Genomic DNA, 15,335 nt, shown 5'->3' with positions numbered 1-15,335 from the left:
CGATTACAATTTTGAACATTGTACTTTCTAGCTGGGAGGGTGCTTTACCACCTATTATTTATTTGTAGTTGGCTAACATAGCAAGAGAAAACAAAAATTGGAGAGTTTTGGGCTACCTGAATATGCTTCCACACACGGCGGTATTTCAAAAAGTAAAAGTGGACTTTTTTATGGTGGGCCATACACATGATCATATTGATCAATTGTTTAGCACATTTGCTAAGTTGCTGTCTTGGCACAATGCTTTTAGCTTATCTGAAATGATGTGTATCATAGAAAATGCTTATACAAAAACCAATTATCATGCACCTAAGAAAAACATATGACTTCAAGCTTTTTGCATATGGCTCAAAGAAGAAAAATGTAAAATCTTTGCACAAATTAAAAGGCCTTAGCTTCCAACATGCATTTCTAATAAAGAGGAAAAAGGAAGGTGGTAGAGTACATCTATATGGAAAGCAATTCTCTTTCAGTAAAGATTGATTGCCTTCAAGGGAACTTAAGTTCTTGAGATATATCTTATATACTATAATGCTTGTGGAAAAACAAGAACCCTTGGATTCCTGTAACGTGTCCACCTGTTATCTTCAAGACACGTCTTAGCAGTCCATCGGAAAGGATGTCTAGAAAGCTCCGACCGACACTCCCATTGAATGTTATGGGGTTTGTGATCTAGGAATTTCCGCGTCTGCCACGTAGCGGAAGTATTCTGGTCGTTCCCACTTAGGACCGACCTGAATCAGGGTTCTCCCTATTGGTCATTTCCTAAACGGAAACTAGCGTCGAACCCGAGCGAACTACTTTACACAGAAGCACCAGGTCCGAAGCGGATTCACACTGCACTTGGTTCAAGGAGAATGGGAAACGAGAGGGATGCAAGGCTCGACCTCTCTGCCATAAGGCATAGTCCCATTTCGTTCCCCTAAAACAGCATAAACTGGGAAACTGTAACTTAGATTCTAGGTCAACGCTCTTGCATTCGTGTTCTTTGAATGATCTTCTTGCTGTCCATCATGATTGAGAAAAGTTCCCGGCCAATCGGGACCAACCATCCATAGGATGGACCCATGGCCACATCCACTGCACTTTCCTCAAGTTGTTTTAGTTATTTAATTGCCTAACACATTTAGTTAGACATGTATCAATGAGCTTCCTTAATTAGCCTGTTAGACACTGGTATCTTCACATAATCATAGCACTTAACATAGAAAAGCAATGTCAAACAAGTTCCTTTTCAACAGGATATCATATTTATCTTTGAAATGCATAAAGTCCAGCCCGTAGGCTTATCCATAATCTGCTTGAAGGCTATCCAGTAATCCACAAGGATTACTAATCCAAGATTCCGCCTGTAGACCAGTATGCGGGCCTCGAGATCTAATCCCGAGTCACGTTGGCCTCTTGTGTAGGGCCCGGAAGGCGAGGGATTTACGACCAGAGCCCCCTCTAGCACCCAAGCATCCTCCTGCTCCAAGTAGCGCTCAACGGAGAGACCTCTCATGGCGGGTTCGGTCCATCTTTCCGCGGTGGGTTCGGTCCGCCTTCCCGGCGCGGTTAACAACCCCCTTGGTTGGGGTCAGGCAGGCAGTCGGGGGTAACTGAAGCTGTCTCTCCCTTCAGGCCTTCAACCTGAAGCATTAGATATCTTTTCATCCTTTAATTCTTTGAACAAACAAAGCAAAACAGTGCTCTTAAAACTATTACAAGCACAATCATTTCCATTGGTCGTTACTTTTGGCCAACTGCTAAGGAGTGAATCCTTCTTTCCGAATGCATCCAACACTCGATCCGGGATCAATTGCAACTTGGCAAGATCCCCCAAGGGTTTATTTGTTAACCCTATATCCTTGGGTTAGGGTCATACCCTATTAACCCGATTTAATCAATACCTTAAGTTCAATTAGTAGTACATATGTTATTCCAAATTACTGATTGGTCCTTTGCTTCCAAGCAAATATCTAATCCCCGTATCTTGGTTACTTTACCCAAGAAAGGTATTATATCAGGATGATTATTCATCCTCTTGCAAGATAAACTTGCGTAAAAATCTACCAATCTCATTCCGAGGATTTGGCCATTCCCTTGTGATCAAATCACAAGATCATGCGATACTGCAACTTGTTGCATGAGTGTCCCATGGGCTAATTTACCCTTCAACGGCGTCTTCTAATCACGGTATCATGATTAAATAGGAAACATGGTTAGGGTGTTTTCATAACAATCGGATCCTGATTGCACTAGGCTGACATTGTCGGTCCTAGAGTTCCAAATTCAAACCGAGTTTCATCCTGTTAGCGAGCGATCCTTAGGGTAAAAAAACCTAGATCGTTTCTCGCAAGTATGTCCTATTGTCCCTACATTCCGTGAATGTGGGCAAGTCTTTAGGGTATAAGAGTTTCAACTTTGGCAACAAGAGCGATTAGGTCACGTCCTCAATGTGCTAAATCCCAGTTAGCACTTGGGATATGTTGCATTAACTTAACCATTTCTAAACGAGTCCCTCGAGGTTTAGGTGTTTAGGTTAAACCAATTTACTTGTCTATTCTTGAAGATATTTATGATACCATTTTCGTAACCACATTATTCACTGTCTACGTATAAGTTGATTTACAAACCCTAACTTTTTGGGTTAAGATCAAAGCATATATTAAGTTATAGCATAATTCCAATTGATCCTTATATAACATGCATTCAAGATTTATGCTACTAAACTTTAGGGTTTTATGTTTGAACCATGCAACTTTTTCTAACTTCTTTTCTAAATGAGATTTTTGTATGCTGAATGAGCATTACACAACCTTTCGTAACTATTTGCGTATTTGATTAAGATTTAAGCCAATCGACTAGAGTTTAATCTACTTTAAGCAGCTCAAGAACCATTTCCCTACCTTGCAAATTCTTATGGATTATTAGCAACTTCTTTTAATGAATCATTTCGAAGAAAAGATGTTCAATAATGCGATTTATTCCTTCCATGCATAATTGAAGTGTACCATCATTATTTTGACTGTAAAGATAGGCATTTAGTTAATCTAAGTTTGTTACTTTGCAATGCATAAAACCCACTTACTAGGAATACATAGAGATTTTTATGCTCTTTCTTTGTTTGTTTCATTGCAAAATACCAATGACCGAATTCTTCCATCGTGAGCTATTTCTTTTAAATTAGTCAAAGTATTTTAATTGAAAAATGCATCCTATCTCCATGAATGATCCATGCACAATTCAATTATAACGATGTAAATCAAAATTAGGAAGAAAAACCTGGACTTGTGGTGAAATGTCCACATGGATGTTAGGAGACAATCCTCTTGCGGTTGCGCCTTGTGCCTTCTTAGGGGCCATTGCGAATTTGGCTTTTCTGCCTTGGACGCAGATTTATGATGTTGGCCGTCTCCTTCGCACGCAAAACTCCCTTTGCGATTCCACCATCCTTCAAAATCGAACCTTATAAATGGAACTTATGAATTTTTCCTTCCTTTCGTAGAAGCTCCGGGGGTGCACATTGTCTACACGGAAAGGGGGAAAAGAAAATAGCTTTGTGGTATGCAAAAGGGGGAAAAGGTAGCTTAGAAATCCGAGTTATAAATACCCCTTTGGAAAGGGTTTATAAAAGTCCCTAAGAAGGGCTTTTAAGATAACGTGTGAGGGGGGAAATCCACAGGAATTGCTAAAATGGCTATTTGTGTGGGGAGGATTTAAAAGGAACCCGGGTTAACTAGCCTTAGGGGAATGCTATGAAAGGCCTTAAAACCGGCTAGGGGAGGGAAAATCCACAAGAAGGTATTTGAGGACTTGTGTGGAAACCTCACGGAAAGGGGGTTAGGTGGAATTTGCAAGGGAATGGATGGAAAAATCCCGAGGGCAAGGGGGGGTATAAGAACCACAATAGGGGGGCTTTGGATTCCGGGGGGGTTATTAAACCCACTTGAAAAGCCCTTCAAGGAAGCCCACAAGAAGGAATTTTGTGGGCTTGCAATATGAAAGGGGGTTTAGGGAGCCCCCTTAGAAGCTTCTAGAAGCTTCCAGAAAGCTTATGCCAACGTGGAGAGCCCACGTGGAGGAGAGAAGAAGACGACTATGGGCGGCAGCTGGCAGCCAAGGCCAAGATGGTGGCTTCGGCGGCGCTGTTGCAGCAGCTAGCGACTCTCCTCTTCCTTCACCTGGTAGCGTGACAGCTCTCTCCTTCTTCGCCTGGTAGTGTGACGGCTCTCTCTTTCCTTTTGCAAAGCTCCCATGGCAATGGGTTTTTATAAGGAGAGGGAGAGGTACCTTCCTCCCTCCACGCGCCATTTTCATGGCATTCACCCCCGCCATAAGCTTCCAACACGGTGCTCAATCACCCTTGCTATTCCCCCCCTCCTCCAGCACAACAGTTGGCTGGGGGGGAAAGGGGGAAAATATTTTACCGTAATTCTAACAATTATCCTAATGACCTCTTCCCAAGAGGGGATTCTTATGAAGAACGCGGGAGGAATCAGAAATATTACATTCTCTCCCACGTGGAGGAATCGAGATGTCCTCATCTCAAGATAAACTGGGGATATTGATGGTTGAGGGTGCTTTCATCTATCCAAGTGGCATCCTCCTCAGGATAATCTTTCCAGTGGACGAGGCATTCTCTCAAGGTTCTGGATCTCAGTTGTCTCTCCCTAACATCTAAGATCCTGTCAGGCCATAGTTCAAGGACTCCTTGACTAGGCATTACAACTTGTTGGTCATCAAGTACATGGTTTGGATTAGGTACATACTTCTTCAATAGGCTGATATGGAATGCATTATGAACCTTTAGGTTCTCCGGGAGTTGTAGTCTATAAGCATTAGGTCCTAGGCACTTGACGATCTTGTATGGTCCACAATACCTTGGACTTAGCTTCTTGCAATCTCCTAAGGATAGAGAACTCTTCTTTGGACGTACGCGAATGAAGACCATGTCTCCTTCCTCGAAGATTCTATCTTGACGCTTCAAATCTGTGTATGCCTTCTGTCTATCCTTGGTGGCTTGGATGTCTTGTCTTATTGACTTTATTTGGTCATCCATCTCTTTCAACATCTACCTTGAAGCTTCAATCCTCAAGGTTGGATCTGAGAAGTTTAGGGGACTTCTACAATCATGACCATACAATGCTTGAAAAGGGGTCATATGAATGCTTTGTTGGTAAGAAGCATTGTAGGCAAATTCAACCAAAGGCAAGTATTGAATCCACATTTTTGGTTCACGACAGCAGTGTGCCCTTAGCATATCCTCAATGACTTGATTGACTCACTCCGTTTGGCCATCAGTTTAGGGACGGTAAGCTGTGCTAAAATAGAGTTGAGTCCCAATAGCTTCAAAGATAGCTCTCCAGAAGTGTGATGTGAAGAGAGAATCACGATCACTAACGATTCTTCTGGGTAGCCCATGTAGCTTGAATATCTCCTTGATAAACACTCTTGCAATGTCTGAGGCTTTATAGTTTGCCTTTACTGGAATAAGGTGTGCAACCTTAGTCAGCATGTCAACCACAACCATAATGGAGTTGTATCCTCCCTGAACTTGGGTAGGCCAACAACAAAGTCCATACTGATGAATTCCCATTTCATTTGGGGAATGTCAAGTGGTTGCAACTTCCCTGGCATCTTGGCATGTTCGGCTTTGATACGTTGACAAGACAAACACTCAGTGACATATTTGAAAACATCACCTTTAAGCCTCTCCCAATGGTAGCTCTTTCTAACTGCATTGAGAGTTTTGGCATAGCTAGGATATCCTGAGAAAGGGGAATCATGAGCTTCCCACAATATCTACTGCTTAAGTGACTGGCTTGCTGGTATGCATAGCCTCGTTCTATAGTAGACAAGTCCACTATTGACAGAGAATTCATGATACTTAGCCTGTAGCTTTTGGTTTTGGTCCTTGATAGAGATCTCCCTTAGCATCTTTTGATAGGCTGGATCATGGCATGCTTTCTCTCTAGCTAGCTCAAGTATTGGGTTGTTCGGCATCGATACCTTTGTAGCTAGAGATCTAGCTGTTGATGGGTTTTGCAAGATTAGAGAATTAAGGAATGCCTTGCGACTGAGTGCATCGGCAACTACATTCTCCTTTCCAGGTCGGTACTTGATTTCAAAGCCATACTCCTCCAACACTTCAATCCACCGACGTTGCCTCATGTTGAGCTCGTTCTGGGTAAAGATCCACTTGAGACTTTTATGATCAATCACTAGTGTAAACTTGTTACCCAACAGGTAGTGTTTCCAAAGCTTTAGAGCATGGATGACAGCTAACAATTCTAGATCATAGATAGCATAATTCTTCTCATGACTCTTCAATTTCCTTGAAGAGTATGCTACAGGATGACCTTCATGCATGAGCACACATCCTAAGGCAAGTACGCTAGCATCAGTTACTACCTCGAACTCCTTACTGAGGTCTGGAAGTTTTAGGATAGGTGTTGATACCAAACTTTGCTTCAATATATCAAAGCTAGTTTGTTCGGGAGTTGACCATGCAATGGAAGTTTTCTTCTTCAGTAAGGCCGTTAGAGGTGCTGCAATCAAAGCATAGTTTTTTATGAAGACCCTATACCATCCTGTCAATCCAAGAAAACTGCATATTTCTTTGACAGTATTTGGTATTGGCCATTCTAGCACATCTTTGACCTTGGCTGGGTCCACTGAGATTCCTTCCGCTGATACGATGTATCCTAGATATTCAATCTGACGTTTGAAGAATGCACACTTCTTCATCTTAGCATACAGGTTATGAGCCATCATTGTCTCAAGGACAATCCAAAGTTGGGGTTCATGATCTTCCTCCTATTTGGAATAGACTAAAGTATCGTCGAAGAAGACGAGTACGAAGTCATCAAGATATGGCCTAAAGATATCCTGCATTAACCTGTTGAAGGTGGCAGGCACATTCGTAAACCCGAATGACATAACTAGGAACTCAAAGTGTCCATATCTTGTGTTGAAGGCTGTCTTTGGGATATCTTCTTCCTTGATTCTTATATGATAGTAACCAGACCTGAGATCAATCTTGGAGAAGATCTTCGCACCCTGAAGATGATCAAGAAGCTCATCTATTCTAGTAATAGGGTACTTATTCTTGACAGTTGATTGATTCAACCCTCTGTAATCAATACATAGTTGAAGCGTTCCATCTTTCTTTTTCTAGAACAGTACTGGAGCTCTCCATGGTGAATTGCTAGGACAGATGTAGCCCTGATCTAGCAGTTGCTTGAGTTGTTCCTTCAGCTCAATTGCTTCTTGTATGGACATTCTATAGGGTCTTTTTGCAATTGGCACAGCACCTGGTACTAGCTTGATCTCATGATCCACTTCTCTTTGAGGCGGGAGTTCTGTCAACTCTTTAGGACATACATCCGCGTATTCCTTTAGCCATGAAGGTCCTTCACTAGACTCTTGCTTTTGATCTAACTTGTTGAGCTTAATCAAGTAGACAGGTAGTCCTTTTCTGACTCCCTTTATAATCCGAGATGCCTTGGCCAATTGAATTTTTGGCTTCCTTGCTTCACCTTGAGTTGTAACCAATTCCCCTTCAGAGTTCCGAAAGGAAACTTAGCCCTTTCCACGATGAATGTGGGCGTCATTAAGTTTAAGCCAATCCATTCCGACTAGACACTCATGGATACCTAGGCTCATGACTCTGAATTTGACCGAAGTCATCTTTCCTCCCTGAGAATACATTTTCCATCTTGAATGATGAAGGTCAAGAACTTAGGAAAGCAAGAAAATACAAAGCAATAATGAGGTTGCTACAACTTTACATGCTAGTTTAAAACAGTGTATCCAATAGGGATATAGAAAGGTAGTGGCAAAAGGGGATACTATGTTAGTTGTCAAGCAAGTTTAAAGTGTCTAGAAAGATAACAAAGAATTTTTAAGGAACTAGTTGTTCAAGATAAACGGGTTGGTTAAGCAACTATAAAATTTTAGAATTTTCCATATTGACATGGAAATTTAACACTAGAGCTCATGAGTTGACTAAAACTACTATTTCAAATTAAGTTACTGCCATGAGAGTGGAGAGCTCAATATGAAGGCACAAAAAGCCTTCATTTGATTCAAATGTTCATAAAAATTAGCGACCTAAAATCTTTGGTTAATAAGTGTACAAGGTATGCAATTGTTAGAAAGGCCAAGTTGTCATACCCACTTATGAATGACCAACTGTATATGAGAGGGACTAATAGTGCGCTGAGAAGAGTATTGGATAGTTTTGAAATTCCTCCTTGTTTATCTTCTTTTCATGAAGAAGGCCAAAGAAGCTACTTTGGATTTGAGCTAACCAAAATGAAAATATTGTTACTTGGACTTACTTGGCCTAGTTTGAGTACAAATGTTGCTAACTAGTGTAAAAGTTGCCATGCTTGTTGATTGTTCACATTGAGAGGGTATTGAATCCAGAACTTGTTAAAGCAATTGTTGCATTTAGATCATTTGAGAAATAGGACTTGGATTTCATTGGACCTTTGCCTTGTACTAAAATAGAAAATTCCTATATCCTTACTACATTTGATTACATGACTAAATGGTTGATGGGACCTAAAATGGGCCGGCACTGGCTATGGCACTAGCCGGACCTCATGCACACAACAAACAACCCCACCACACGGGCCTCATGGCCAGGAGCATTTAAGACTCACTCTATACTAAATGCTAATGTCAATTCTGTGTTTGTATTAGGTCATAGTCCAACATTTACCAACCCTTCTCCTCAGAGGGAGATCCCATAACATATATGCATAGTACCTCGAAAGCACAAACATAAGGAAGCACCTCTCGGCTGACTACCACGGCTCCACTACGACTCTCCTACACCTCGGGGATTGGCCCCAAGATGTGTTGCTCCAACACAAAGTACAAATGATACAAGCTCCACTCTTTCATTTTGAACATATTCCAAGAGATACCATGTGTTCTTACCAAACAATTCCCTAAGAAAACGATTGACTAGCCTACAACTTAGGACATCTTCACACTCAAATGTAGATCATCATGATGGAAAACATGTGCTATGCATCCAGTTCTTTATATTCTGATACCATGGTTGATATGCACATGTAAAAATGGATGATCCTAAAGTACGCAAACATAATTTTCAAAACTCGTTGCGGCGATGTAAGGATAGCACCGAGACAACGCTCATTCTGTTATCCTCTTAATTAAAATACACGCGTATAGACAGGTCTAGCAATCTCCACTTCATCTACAAGATACACAAGGAGGTGTATTTCTCAAAGAGATAGACCGTCTCCACTACTCCCCACCTCACGGGTTCAATAGAGGACGTCTTAATCTCCTTTTGTGAGATCCATTGCACTAAAGTCAACAACCTGTAAATTGCCCCGCCTATTTCTGGAGTAAGGCATCCTATGATCGTGATCGGTAGTACAAACTGCCACAAATGAGAAAGCACTATAAACAATGACTACACTCCAAATAGCAAAATACGCAGGCCACTTACAATCCATTCGTAGTACAAACCTGGCATATCTTATACCAATCATGGCATTTTAGTTCTGATAATTGGTTGTCTTTAGAAAACGTAGACCTGAGAGAACGCATCATACCCATCGGAGTGTAGATAGACTTGACTATTTGCTTCACAATGCGCTCTTCTTTAGTGGACAAAACCCAAGGAGCACGAGGTAGCTACACGTGACCATCAGCACTCGACTGTGGCCGAAGTGCCTCCATCTTGCCTACCTCGTTCAAATCCATTTGTGCCCCTATAGTGTCTCTCTTTCCTGTGATGTGGTTCCATAGTAAGCTGCCCACGTTCTTGAAAATATGCATGGGATCCAACAAGTGGTTGATCAGTAAGTGGATCCAATATGGCAACTCGTAGAAAACTGAGAATCGTTGCATTCCATTTGGATGTGACTCCGCGTGGACCATTTTCAGCTCATACCAGCTTTGGGCATTCATATGTGTTGGAGGTCATCCAAGAAAACTTTCCCTAAGTTCATGACCCTCTGACAAGGAAGCGGTGTGTCCTTGATATACCATCTTCTTCATGGTTCGTGACCTTCAGGAGTCTAACTGTGGCCCACACAATGGACATGCATGATAACCTGAGGTAATCAAACATGTCCCAACACCTCTATCCACTGAATACAAGCTTGAACAAGCTATAATAGATATTACCAACGAGAACAGAAGCCTATTTACCTGAGCACTCTTCGAATCCCGGAAAGTCATGCATCATCCACATGAGAATGGCTCGAATATTGGCGGACCGTCGACCATCGCGCTTGCTCATATCTTGCATGGTGACCCCCTCCTCCCACAAAATCTTAAGCTCATCGACTAATGGACGAAGATACACATCCATATTTTTCACTTTATAGCGGCCAGGGATGAGTAAGCTAAGGATGAGATGTCATTTCTTCGTAGAAAGCCATGGAGGGATATTGTAGTTGACAAGGACTATAGGCCACACACTGTAAGAATTTGAGTGCAGACCAAATGGGTTCACGCCATACATTGCAAGATCGAGCGAAGATTCCTTGGCTCTCGGGCAAAGCCTAGGAAAGTAGAGTCAATGTAGCTCCATGCGCGTGAATCTACTGATATTCGTTAAACTCCATCTGTGGACCTATTCTGTGCATGCCACGTTGTCAAGCTCGCCATGCCAGACATACGAAACATGTGGTTTATGTGGGGGATAAGCGAAAACTAAGAACTTTTTGAGAAATGGTTTGCCCTTGCAAGTCATGTCGATACGTGTGAGAACCACACTTTGGACATGTCTCCATAGTCTCATATTCTCCTCGAAACAGTATGCAATCCTTAATACATGCATGGATGCTTTTGTAGTCCATGCCAAGCTTTCGTAAAACATGTCGTGTATCATCACGAGACTCAGGCATGATATTTGTAAGTAGTAATATATGATACTTCAGTAACCTGAAAAAAATCATAAAACACCTTGAAAAAGCACAAATGTTTTTAATGATAGTACCAAAAAGAAATCAACGAAGCGTACGTACAAGTAAGGTACCTAATCAACTCGATCACACTCGCATCGCTCCACCCGTATTTTGCTTGCATACTTAAGAGTGCAAGCAATGTCTTCAGGCGAGATACTCGGCACCCATCATATAATGGTATGGATGCTTCCTCTCTAAGCGGATCAGAAGTCTCGATATCCATGGGAATTAATGCATCAAGCATTGCCTCCATCTTAGGCTCCAAGATTGTAGGTAAGTCTCAAAGGCTGTCTGTCTTCTCTGGTATTGACAGTATAGATTGGGTAGTACCTTCCAAGTGGTGGATTGGCTCAGGCACTCCATCCATCGCATGTCCATGAACTCTTCTAATTGGCCGCAAAGGGTGTACTCCTCCTTGGGACGAGACGTCACCTCCCTGGATAGAAAATTTGCCAGCCACACCCAATCTTTTTGTATATGTTATTCAATTAGCTTGCAAGTACAATGCATGATTGATATTAACTTTTCTTACAGTTTGCTGAAAATCCAAGATCGCCTAATCAATGATCTCATATTGAAACTCACCGAAGTGTCGTACATATTCTATAGAAAATCGACGTTTTCATCTAATTGTCAGCTTACATTGAGAGCAAGAACATGGGACACACTGATTAAGATACACCTCGCGATCTTGAACATCAAGACCTTCATCGTTTTCCATTTTGTCTATGTTACGACAAACAATTTATTTTTGTTATCATTCTTTTTTTCTTTCTTAAATTGTTTGAGAAGGGATTTCTTCTCTTGTAACTCAGCAAAAAATAATGTATGTAAAGTCTCCACCCACCCACCCACAAATTAACGTATGTCGGAGTGTTTCCCATCTCGTGGTGTTGCACTAGACCTCACCAGGCCTCGCCACCACTCTCTCTTTGTTTTTTATCCTTTCATTATCTCCTCTCCTTCCATCTCTCTCTCTCTTTTTCTCTTTATTTATTATGATGTATGTTTATTCCCTCTCTCTCGTTCCTTCTTCCTTTTTCTCTTCCTCCCCCTCTCTCATTTCCTTTAACAAAACATATCTCTCTCTCTACTACTACTACTACTACTACTACTACTACTACAAACAAGAAAAGAAGAAAAAACTACTACTACTACCACTACTACAACAACAACAACAAATAAGAAAACTAGACAACAATAAATAAGAAAACAAAAAAAAACTATTACTACTACTACAACAACAACAATAACAATAATAAACAAGAAAACCACTACTACTACAACAACCACGACTACGATGACTACGACTATGACCATGACTGCGACCACGACCACGACCACGACTATGACTACCACTACCACTTTAATAAACAAGAAAAGAAGAAAAAAGTACTACTACTACCACTACTATAACAACAACAACAAATAAGAAAACTAGACAACAATAAACAAGAAAACAAAAAAAATTATTAAAAAATTATTACTACAACAAAAATAACAAATAAGAAAACCACTACTACTACTACTACAACTACGACTACGACTACGATGACTACGACTACAACCACAACTATGACTATGACCACGACCATGACCACAACTATGACTACGACAACGACTACCACTACCACTACCACTATAATAAACAAGAAAAGAATAAAAAACAACAACTACTACTACTACTACTACTACTACAATAACAATAAATAAGAAAAGAAGAAAAAGCTACTATTACTACTATTTTTTAAAAAAAAGAAAACTAAACAACAATAAACAAGAAAAAAAAACTACTACTACTACAACAACAAACAAGAAAACTACTATTACTACTACTAGTACTAGTACTACGATCGCGACTACGACCACCACAACAACTCTCTCTCTCTACTACTACCACTACCACTACCACTACCACTACAATAAACAAGAATAGAAGAAAGATCAACAACAACAACAACAACTACTACTACTACTACTACTACCACTACCACTACCACTACCACTACCACTACCACTACAACAACAATAAGCAAGAAAATAAAAAAAAACTACTACTACCACTACTACAATAACAACAAACAAGAAAACTAAACAATAATAAACAAGAAAAGAAACAAAACTACTACTACTATAATAACAACAAACAAGAAAACTAAACAATAATAAACAAGAAAAGAAACAAAACTACTACTACTATAATAACAACAAACAAGAAAACCACCGCCACTACTACTACTACTACTACAACCATGAATACAACTACTACAACAACAAACCACTACCACTACCACTACTACGATAACCACAAAAACAACAAATAAGAAAATAAGAAATTAATCTCCAACTACCGCTACCACTACCATGACTACCACAACAACAACAAACAATAAAAAAAGAAAAGAAGAAACAAAACAACAACAACAATAACAACAACCTCTCTCTTCTTCTCTCTCTCTCTCTCTCTCTCTCTCTCTCTTATGTTTAATGTTTCCCTCTCTTTTCTCTTCCTCCCTCTCCCTCTCCCTCTCCCTCCCTCTCCCTCTCTTTCTCTCTCATTTCCTCTCCCTCTCTCAATACACATGAATTTTAACAAAAACAAGTAAAAGAGAAAGAGAAAAAACACAACAACAAAGCAAGAAGGAACAATGCACTCACTGTAAAGGCTCGAAGATGGATTCGACGACTCCTCTTCGCAACGGCGACTCCTCTTCACCCTCCGCACACTTCCTCCTCTTCTTCACGAATGGCGGCGGCAGCAGTGAGAAGCTTTCCTTCTCCCTCTTTCTCTCTTTCTCTCTTTCTCTCTCTCCCTCTCAAATGCAAAATGTTCGCTCTCCATTTCACTCTCTCTTTCGTGTATGCGCACAAAATAATGCGCTCGGGTTTCGGCCTGCGTTTTTTTCGTCTGAGCACCGTCGCTATTTGAATCACTATTAGCGTCGGCGACACAAATAGCGACGTCGCATTTTGCGTTGGAAAGCGCCATCGCTATTTTGCGTCGGAAAGTGCCATCGCTATACCTCCATATCCTTGTAGTGAAATAATTACATATCCACAAAAATGGTTGTTTGCTACTATCCTCTTGCTAGAAAAGAGTCTTCAAATTACAATATAAAATATAAAAAAGAGACACTAATATAGAAGATGTCAAAGCAAGACAATTAAAGCAAGCATGCATTCTAAATATTAGACATGACAAAGCTTGCTCCCTCGCACAACAAAAAGGTGCAAATCCACAAAGGCACATCAATCCAATTCTACCTATCAGTATAGTGCCTCTTCCGACATTCAATGACCCATCGACTCTCCAAGTTAGGCCTATGGTCAAGCTAGTGTTCAATAGTAAAGGACAAGAGATATTCGATTACAAGCCACTTTTCCAACCACTTGTACACATCCTCTATCAAATAGGTTAGCATTTCAACTTTCTTTTGTTTAGCAAGCTTCTTCACAATTAGAGATCTTCCTAAAGGATTCCAAACACACTTATATTCGTTCTTGTTAACCAGCAATGTGTTTCTAGGAGTGTAAGTGTGTTGATCTTTCTTCAAACTATCAAGCTTCTTATAGAAAACCAGCTTACCTCCACACAAACCGTCTATATTGAAACACTCCTCTTCATTTTAGACCTCTTATGAGTAGCCATTTTTAAATATTGTATGTTGATTTGGAAAACAAGCTTGAAGTAGGTTGTTTGACTTTTGCTTTCCACAACAATCCAGAAAAAGACATTAGAGCATTGAAGGTACCAATCCAATAATAATTTGGCATCAGCTTTCGTCGCAAGATCCACTCCTTGAGGTCCCAATGACACTTCTTCATTAGTCTGACAACACAAGAAGATGTAATCTCTCCTTGACCTGTATTTAAATGTAAAAAGAAATCCATTGAGATCCAAAATGAGGGTTGGTTTGTTTTCAAATAAAGGATGCTCTAGAACCTCCCAATATCAATACCTTGGCACGCACTTAATAGAATGTTCTAATACATCATGCATTTTCTCTTGTACATGCTCAACCGCATTAGCATGTGTCACAACATGTTCCATGTTAGCATGTGTCAAATTAGCATGTTCCACAACAACATGTTCTAGTATATGATCATGCTCCAATACATCATGCAATTTCTCAACTATATGCTCGACCTTTTCGGCATGTTCTACAGTGTGTTCCACATCAGTATGTACACTCTTCTTCTTTGTGTGCTCCCACATTTGCATGTGACTCAACTACTTGGATGTCACCATCTCTTTGCATATTGTCCATGCCATGCACATGGGCTATATTAGCTATACTATTTGTTACTTGGGAAGCTACATTGGCTTTTAAGCTTGCATTTTCTTCCCCGTCTTTTGGTGCTTTTGCATCCATTTTAACTTTGTGTGACACAGAT

The sequence above is a fragment of the Lygodium microphyllum genome, chromosome 6 (genome assembly GCF_053477565.2).
Source record: "Lygodium microphyllum isolate KBCC chromosome 6, Lygodium_microphyllum_v1.1.10, whole genome shotgun sequence".
Taxonomy (NCBI): Eukaryota; Viridiplantae; Streptophyta; class Polypodiopsida; order Schizaeales; family Lygodiaceae; genus Lygodium; species Lygodium microphyllum.
This window is presented reverse-complemented; position numbering follows the sequence as displayed.